Raw genomic sequence first — 10,257 nt, 5'->3', positions numbered from 1 at the left:
TGCAGTTCCTACCGCTTCCACTGGATGTCAACAGTCTTGAGAAATTGGTTGAGTTTATTCCTTTGTGTAATGAAGTACGGCCATCTTGAACGAGAGTCACATGAAGTGTCCTGTTAGATAGAAGCGCGTGACCAGAAAGCTAGCTATAGTTGGTTTTAATTCTGTATTCAATTTGATCGATTATTAACATTAAAAAATACCTAAAGTTGTATTACAAAAGTAGTTTGAAATGTTTTGCCAAAGTTTACAGGTAACTTTTGAGATATTTTGTAGTCACGTTTGAGCAAGTTGGAACCGGTGTTCTTCTGGATCAAACGCGCCCAAAAAAATGGAAATTTTGGATATATATCGACGGAATTAATCAAACAAAAGGACCATTTGTGATGTTTATGGGACATATTGGAGTGCCAACAACAGAAGCTCGTCAAAGGTAAGGCATGAATTATATTTTTATTTCTGCGTTTTGTGTCGCGCCTGCAGGGTTGAAATATGCTTCTCGGTCTTTGTTTACTATTGTGCTATCCTCAGATAATAGCATTGTTTGCTTTCGCCGAAAAGGTTATTTGAATTCTGACATGTTGGCTGGATTCACAACCAGTGTAGCTTTAATTTGGTGTCTTTCATGTGTGATTTAATGAAAGTTTGATTTTTATAGTAATTTATTTGAATTTGGCGCTCTGCATTTTTATTGGCTTTTGGCCAAGTGGGATGTTAGCGTCCCACATATCCCAGAGAAGTTAAGGGCCAGCCGTGCTGCCCTGTTCTGAGCCAATTATAATGTTTTAAGTCCCTCTTTGTGGCACCTGACCACACGACTGAACAGTAGTCCAGGTGCGACAAAACTAGAGCCTGTAGGACCTGCCTTGTTGATAGTGTTAAGAAGGCACAGCAGCACTTTATTTTTTTAATTTCACCTTTATTTAACCAGGTAGGCTAGTTGAGAACAAGTTCTCATTTGCAACTGTGACCTGGCCAAGATAAAGCATTGCAGTTCGACATGTACAACAACACAAAGTTACACATGGAATAAACAACATAGTCAATAATAGTAGTAGAAAAAAGAAAAGAAAAAGTCTATACAGTGAGTGCAAATGAGGTAAGATAAGGGAGTTAAGGCAATAAATAGGCCATGGTGGCGAAGTAATTACAATATAGCAATTAAACACTGGAATGGTAGATGTGCAGAAGATGAATGTGGAAGTAGAGATACTGGAGTGCAAAGGAGCAAGATAAATAAATACAGTATGGGGATGAGGTAGTTGGATGGGCTGTTTACAGATTGGCTATGTACAGGTGCAGTGTGAGCTGCTCTGACAGCTGACGCTTAAAGCTAGTGAGGGAGAAATGAGTCTCCAGCTTCAGTGATTTTTGCAGTTCGTTCCCGTCATCGGCAGCAGAGAGCTGGAAGGAAAGGCAGCCAAAGGATGAATTGGCTTTGGGGGTGACCAGTGAGATATACCTGCTGGAGCGCATGCTACAGGTGGGTGTTATCGTGACCAGTGAGCTGAGATAAGGTGGAACTTTACCTAGCAGACTTACAGATGACCTGGAGCCAGTGGGTCTGGCGACAAATATGTAGCGAGGGCCAGCCGACTAGATCATACAGGTCGCAGTGGTGGGTGGTAAATGGGGCTTTGGTGACAAAACAGATGGCACTGTGATAGCCTCCAACACTCTACTCAGCAAACTGAATGCAGTCTATTTTGTAAATGACATTGCCAAAGATGAGGATCGGTAGGATAGTCAGTGTTATTGGGGTATGTTTGGCAGTGTGAGTGAAGGAGGCTTTGTTGAGAAATAGAAAGCCGATTCTAGATTCATTTTTTTACCCATTTTTTCTCCCCAATTTCGTGGTATCCAATTGGTATTAGTTAGTCTTGTCTCATCGCTGCAACTCCCGTACGGACTCGGGAGAGGCGAAGGTCGAGAGCCATGCCTTCGAGAGCATACAGGTCGCAGTGGTGGGTAGTATATGGGGCTTTGGTGACAAAACGGATGGCACTGTGATAGACTGCATCCAATTTGTTGAGTAGAGTGTTGGAGGCTATTTTGTAAATGACATCGCCAAACATACAAGGGTATGTTTGGCAGCATGAATGAAGGATGCTTTGTTGCGAAATAGGAAGCCAATTCTAGATTTAATTTTGTATTGGAGATAGTTAATGTGAGTCTGGAAGGAGAGTTTACAGTCTATCCAGACACCTAGGTATTTGTAGTTATTCACATATTCTAAGTCAGAGCCAACCAGAGTAGTGATGCTGGACGGGCGGGCAGATGTGGGCAGTGATCGGTTGAAGAGCATGCATTTAGTTTAACTTGCATTTAAGAGCAGTTGGAGGCCACGGAAGGAGAGTTGTATGGTATTGAAGCTCGTCTGGAGGTTAGTTAACAGTGTCCAATGAAGGGCCAGAAGTATACAGAATGGTGTCGTCTGCGTAGAGGTGGATCAGAGAATCACTAGCAGCAAGAGCGACATCATTGATGTATACAGAGAAGAGAGTCGGCCCGAGAATTAAACCCTGTGGCACCCCCATAGAGACTGCCAGAGGTCCGGACAACAGGCCCTCCGATTTGACACACTGAACTCTATCAGAGAAGTAGTTGGTAAACCAGGCGAGGCAATCATTTGAGAAACCAAGGCTGTTGAGTCTGCCAATAAGAATGTGGTGATTGACAGAGTTGAAAGCCTTGGCCAGGTCGATGAATACGGCTGCACAGTAATGTCTCTTATCGATGGCGGTTATGATATCATTTAGAACCTTGAGCGTGGCTGAGGTGCACCCATGACCAGCTCTGAAACCAGATTGCATAGCGGAGAAGGTACGGTGGGATTCGAAATGGTTGGTAATCTGTTTGTTAATTTGGCTTTCCAAGACCTTAGAAAGCCATAATAGGATAGATATAGGTCTGTAGCAGTTTAGGTCTAGAGTGTCTCCCCCTTTGAAGAGCTGGATGAACGCGGCAGCTTTCCAATCTTTTCCAATTATGGACAGACTTCTCCCCATCTTAGCTACTGTCGTAACAAAATCAGCAGACAATGATCGATAATGTCAAAAGCCTCACTCAAGTCAAACAAAACAGCTCCCACAATCTTTTTATCATTAATTTCTCTCAGCCAATCATCAGTCATTTGTGTAAGTGCCGTGCTTTTTGAATGTCCTTCTCCATAAGCGTGCTGAAAGTCTGTTGTTTACAGTAAAATAGCATTGTATCTGGTTAATCACTATTTTTTCCAAAAGTTTACGAAGGGTTGGTAACAGGCTGATTGGTCAGCATTTTGAGCCAGTAAAGTGGGCTTTACTATTCTTGGGTAGCGGAAGGATTTTAGCTTCCCTCCAGGCCTGAGGGCACACACTTTCTAGTCGGCTTATATTGAAGATATGGCGAATAGGAGTGGCAATATCATCGGCTATTATCCTCTGTAATTTTCCATCCAAGTTGTCAGACACCGGTGGCTTGTCATTGTTGATAGACAATTTTCTCTTCCACACTCACTTTACGGAATGAAAAATTACAATTCTTATCGTTCATTATTTGATCAGTTATACTTGAAAGTGTAGCGTCAGCATTTGTTGCTGGCATGTCATGCCTAAGTTTGCTCATCTTGCCAATGAAATAAATCATTAAATATCATGGCAATATATCATTGGGGTTTGTGATGAATGAGCCATCTGATTCTATGAATGATGGAGCTGAGTTTGCCTTTTTGCTCACAATTTCATTGAAGGTGCTCCAAAGCTTTTTACTGTCATTCTTTGTCATTGTTTCATAATATTATTTTTATTCAGTTTAGTCACATTATTTCTCAATTTACAGTACATTTGCCAATCAGTTGTGCAGCCAGACTTCTTTGCCATTCGTTTGCCTCATCCCTCTCAACCATACAATTTTTTAATTCCTCATCATTCCACGGGGATTTAAACGTTTTCACAGCCATTTTCATAATAGGTGCATGCTTATTAGTAACTTGGATAAGCAATTTCATAAATGTGTCAAGTGCAGCTTCTGGCTGCTCCTCATTATACACCACATACCAACAAACAATTATTTACATCAACAACATAGGAATCACTACGAAACTTATTGTATGACCTCTTATATACTATGTTAGGCCTAGCCTTTGGAATTTTGTTTTTCCTAGATATGGCTAATATATTGTGATCACTACATCTGATGAATTTGGATACTACTTTAAAAGCATATTTCTGCCACATTAGTAAAGATGTGAACAATAAAAATATTGATGATTTCATTCCTGTGCTGTTAACTACCTGGTAGGTTGACTGATACCAGGTTATCAGAATGTTTGCACTTGGTCTATAGCAGCTTCCCACCAGAATGGGCTTTAGGTGAGGTAAATTAACTTGTAGGCATATTACTTCAACACTATTTAACATGAGATCCTCTCTAAGCTTTACATTAATGTGGTTCAGAATATAAACAGCCACACCTCCACCTTTGGCATTTGTCTTTTCTGTAAAGTTATAACCATGTATTGCTACCACTATCATCAAAAGGTATTATCTAAGTGAGTTTCAGAAACTGTCAATATGAATGTCACCTGTTACTAGCAAATGATTGATTTTATGAACCTTGTTTTTTAAGCTACATATGTTAACGTGGGCTATTTTTTAGCACTTTTCTGGGATGCTTTATTGTTTTCATTGTTTTACTGGGAAGCTTAGCAGAAGTAGACATTCTCATGTTATTTATGTTAGTGCAGGGTGAGCTGCACAGCGGACTTCCTACTATGGCACACCGCCTCAGTGCTAACAGTATAAAACTCTGGTTTCTGTATGCAGTAATTATGTGCATAAATAGCTGTAGGATGAGCAGAGGCATTCAGGGCAGTTAGAGGGACATACATTAAGTTACATTATGTCTTCCAACACCCCTGGGATAATGTATATTTGCTGAAGCATTATAACAACTCAGCGACACATTAGTACGGATTAACTGAGCTGGACTTGGGTAATTAATAATACAATCAAACTAGCAAAGGAAATGATCACAAGTCAGTCATAACATGGCTAATATACTAGTGTACCTATTTATGTAGCAAGCTAAAAACACAGAGCATAACGTTAGCTAGATGGCTTGCTGCTAGGAGGACATCATGTCATTGGAGGAGTGGGTGAGTGACTTTTCCAGCTCGTATCGTTTTTCAGTGGCTCCACAGTTAGATGCACGTGCCGTTTGGTTAGCTAGCAAGAAATGTGAATCGCTTTGCTAGATAGCTATGCTGAACGACTGTTATCCAGTTAGCATCTCTTGCGTTTGCAAACTCACTCTGGCTAGCTATTTACTCTGATTTCAGCGCACTCGTCTTGAGTGTGCTAGAGCTCAGAATAACTGATTAAATTACAAACGCGCAAGACCCGCTGAATACGGTGTCAGAAAACATACTCAAAAAAAGTAGTACTTAGTCATGAACGCTCTATATAAAAGATGTAAACGGTCTAACCAGCTCTGCCAGGGTGTGTAAAATGGTCAGGGAGGTGTACTCTCATTTGTGTCTGGAAGTAGCTAGCTAGCAAGTAGGCCAACTTTAGCCAGTTTGCTTGTTTGGGACAACGCATGCATTGGCAGGCTGCAGAAGGATGAGCAGGCTATTCCCCATCGTTTATCAGTGCAATTTTGACAGCCAACTAGCTTAAAAATGTTTGAGAAGGTTTATCTAATGTTCCTTTGTTAGATTTTAGCTCATCTTGCTCTGGCTAGCCTTAGTTGTTGATGTGCATATAGGGAAAGATAGCCTACTTTTTTATGGCTGTTTGATCAATAGGACTGTAAAGTTCCCAAATTTAAGAGGACACCTGTGGTATTTAGTTACATATTTGCAGAAATCCAATTAAGTGTATTTTGTAGCTTTTGACTAATGTGTTCTAATGATTTAAAGTAACGCTGTTGCAACTACCTGTAAACACAGTCCAGTTCAAATTGAATTATGGCAGGCCCTTGTGGCAAATGGCTTGTTTCCATACAGGACTAATGTACCTCTGATTGGCTATGGAGCACCGACCTGCGTAGATTCAGGTCCTGGACAAGACAGATGTTTTTAATTAGGTTTTATTTACTGCAGTGTCTATTAATTGTCCAAAGCATGGCCGCTTTCCAACTTTATATTTCTATAGAATTTTTACAAATGCCTCAGTATATGCAATTCCCAAACACTTAAGAATTTATGAAATCGTGAAAATGACCATATCTAAGGGCACGCTTCTAATATATATATATTTTTTTATAAAGTGTCATTCTTCCTGGGGGTGTATTTGAACAGATTTCAATAACACTTCATGTTGCTAAAAAGGCTGTCAGTTCCACTTTAATAGACACATTTTGGGGATGACCAAATGCAATAGTTTTGTATAAACAACTAATTTTCATGTATTTGTAAGATTACAAAACTAACTTTTTCCATAGCCGGTTTGTCATGTTGGTCTTTACATGTCTACTAACTTCTGTGATAAGTGTATTTGTCTTGACGTTTAAGTTAACTTATGATTCAAAAGATAAAAATTTAAAAAATGTTTCAAAGTGAATACATGTTTAGTAATATTTCAGGCACATCATACAGGTGTCAACTACAATATATATCCCAGAAATAGTTAAAGAATGGGACAAATTGAATAAGTCAGTGCTTGAAGTTTGTATGAATGAGTAGTTACATACAGTACATGTTGACAGAATGGCTGCGAGAGACAGTGAGATTGTTGTGGTTCTCCCAGGTAACGCCCTTGCTTCCGGAACCACTGAAGGACCCAGTATTGTCAGGAAGCTTGAAGATGTGCGTCACCATCCAGGCCCATGACACAGCATGCAGTGCCCTGATAGGGAGAGGACAATGCAATATGTACCTTTCGTGACACAAGCCATGTTAGCATTCACGTCACATGTTGCTGAACAATTTAACCCCTCCTGTTAGTGTCTTTAGCTAGGTTTCTATCCAATTTGACAGATTTTCATGTGAATATTCAAAAAATCTGCATTTAAAAAAACTTGTTTATTAAAATTGGCTTGTTGCAGATAAAAGGCTGTAGTAACGTAGAGCACATAAAAATACATTTAGCTTTTAAATTCCCATGAACCGAAGAAAAAAATACAAGTAAAATGGGTTTCCATCGCATTTAACTATATGTAACAGTAGAACTTTACGTCGTCCCCTCGCCCCGACACGGGCGCGAACCAGGGACCCTCTGCACACATCAACAACGGTCGCCCACGAAGCATCGCTACCCATCGCTCCACAAAGGCCGGGCCCTTGCAGAGCAAGGGGCAACCCTACTTAAAGTCTCAGAGCAAGTGACGTAACTGATTGAAATGCTACTAGCGCGTACCCACTAACTAGCTAGCCATTTCACATCCGTTACATATACTAATGGTTGCGTAATATAGCGCGTGTGCCCACTCTGGTATTGGCATGTGCTCTCTAGCCAACAGCACTATCTGTGCGCTGTTGGCTAAAGCGCATGTATAGTCTACATGATGAGATTATGGACAATAGAGCTAGATTTTGCAAATAGCATTGATTATCATGTCACCAGAATAAAACCCTCAATAGTTATTGGAAAGGACCCTCAAGTTCATCACCTTGCACTTTCACCACCCTGTGAAGTTCATAATTTATTTAATCTGTAACCTAATAAACTCCATGCTCTTCCGATGAGTCGTAGTGGGAGGACCACAAATCGCTTGACTCCAAGTTTACTTTGATATGATGGTTATTATATCAATAGGTTTCCACCAACATTTCTCACAATTAATTTTACTGACACAAAAAGATCCCACCTTGTCTAGCTTATTTTGTTTTGCCGACATTTGGAAAGTTAAACGAAAAATTCTGTTTCCATCAGGCCTGTCATGAGATTATTTTTCATCCGACCTGTACTTTACTCACATAAAAAGGTTGGATGGAAACCTGGTTACAGATATACAGTGCCTTTAGAAAGTATTTACACCACTCGACTCTTCCCACATTTTGTTGTGTTACAGACTGAAATTAAAATAGTTTAAATGTTTTTGTCACTGGCCTACACACAATACCCTATAACGTCAAAGTGGAATTGTTTTTCAAAATGTTTACCAATTGATCAAAATTAAAAGCTGAAATGTCTTCAGTAAACAAGTATTCAACCCCTTTGTTATGGTAAGCTAAAATATGTTCAGGAGTAAAAATGTGCTTAACAAGTCACATAAAAGTTGCATGGACTCACTGTTTGAAACAATTGAATATCCCTTTGAGCATGGTGAAGTTATTACACTTTGGATGGTGTATCAATACACCCAGTCACTAAACATACAGGAATCCTTCCTAACTCAGTTGCCCAAGTGGAAGGAAACCTTTTAGGGATTTAACAGTTACAGAGTTTATTGGCTGTGATAGGAGAAAACTGAGGATGGATCAACAACATTGTTGTTACTCCACAATACTAACCTAATTGACAGAATGAAAAGTAAGCCTGTACAGAATAAAAAATATTCCAAAACATGCATCCTGTGTGCAACAAGGCAGTAAAGTAATACTGCAAAAAAATGTGGCAAAGCAATTCACTTTTTGTCCTGAATACAAAGTGCTATGTTTGGGGCAAATCCAATACATTCGGAGTACCACACTCCATATATTCAAGCATAGTGGTGGCTGCATCATGTTATGGGTATTCTAATCGTTAACGACTGGGAAGTTTTTCCAGGTTAAAAAAAATAAAAGGAATGGAACTATGCACAGGCAAAATTGTAGAGGAAAACCTGATTCAGTCTGCTTTCCACCAGACACTGGGAGATTAATTCACCTTTCAGCAGGACAATAACCTAAAACAAGGCCAAATGAACACTGGGGTTGCTTACTAAAAAGACAGTGAATTTTCCTGAGTGGCCGCGTTACAGTTTTGACTTAAATCTATGGCAAGAACTGACAGTGGTTGTTTAGCAATGATCAACAACCAATTTGAGCTTTAACAATTTTTATTATAATAAAATGGGCAAATGTTGCACAATCCAGGTGTGGAAAGCTCTTAGACTTACCCAGAAAGACTCAGCTGTAATCTCTACCAAAGGTACTTCTACAAAGTATTGACTCAAGGGTAATTATGTAAATTAGACATTTCTGTATTTCATTTTCAAAATATTAGCAAGCAATTCTAAAAACATGTTTTCACTTGGTCATTATGAGGTACTGGGTGAGAAATAAAAAATATATTTAATACATTTTGAATTCCTTAACAACAAAATGTGTAATATGTCAAGGGGTATTAATACTTTTTGAAGGCACTGTATGGAAATTCACATACAATATTCAGTTCATAAGCATCGACTCTAGGGTCCTTTGGTGAAAGACTGCTGTGCAAGGTATTGGGCAAAAAGTTTCTTCCCGGGCACTTATTCACAAAGCGTCTTCAAAGTAGGAATTGGGATCTATGACCTGCACATTCATTGTGAAAGGCAAAAACTGATCCTAAATCAGTACTCCTATTCTGAGATGCTTTGTGAACACCGGCCCCGGTCTGTCTGAATGCTGCTTTTTAGTGGTCTAACTCCCTCTCGTCTCCATCTGAAATGCAACACCAAAAACATGAATTAGCTAAGTTACTGACTGACTAGGCTAACTAATGAAACGAATATAAATATGCACAAGACTATTCTGCCAAATAATAACAAAACAACAGCCCTATTACAGTGTAATCAAGAGGGGCATTTTTCTTGCTGTCACTAGTGTATCAATAAACTCCAAGGGAATGAAGTAGTTTGACAAGAAGTATTCCCAATAGTCATATAGCTAGCAAATGAATAGTTATTTTCTAGAAACCTACTGTTGCTAGCTACAGTCCACTAGCAAATGCAGTGAACTCAGACTGATTGTGGGAGTTATATCATGTTAGCTAACTTTCCCCCAGCAGTTTCAATCTAGCTAACAGCATTTTCATCAACTTTGGATAGCTTAAAGTACTACTTAAGTCATCTTATTTTCTCCTGACACCCAAAAGTACTCATTACATTTTGAATGCTTAGCAGGACAGGAAAATGGTCCAATTCACACACTTATCAAGAGAACATCCCTGGCCTTCTCTACTGCCTCTGATCTGGCGGACTCACTAAATGATGTCTGAGTGTTGGACTGTGTCCTTGGCTATCCGTAAATAAATTGTGCCGTCTGGTTTTGATACTTAAGTATATTTTAGAAATTACATTAAAAAAAAGCTTATTTACCCTTTTTCTCCCTAATTTCGTGGTATCCAAATTGGTAGTTACAGTCTTGTCCCA

Source organism: Salvelinus fontinalis, chromosome 18, assembly GCF_029448725.1.
Source record: "Salvelinus fontinalis isolate EN_2023a chromosome 18, ASM2944872v1, whole genome shotgun sequence".
NCBI lineage: Eukaryota > Metazoa > Chordata > Actinopteri > Salmoniformes > Salmonidae > Salvelinus > Salvelinus fontinalis.
This window is presented reverse-complemented; position numbering follows the sequence as displayed.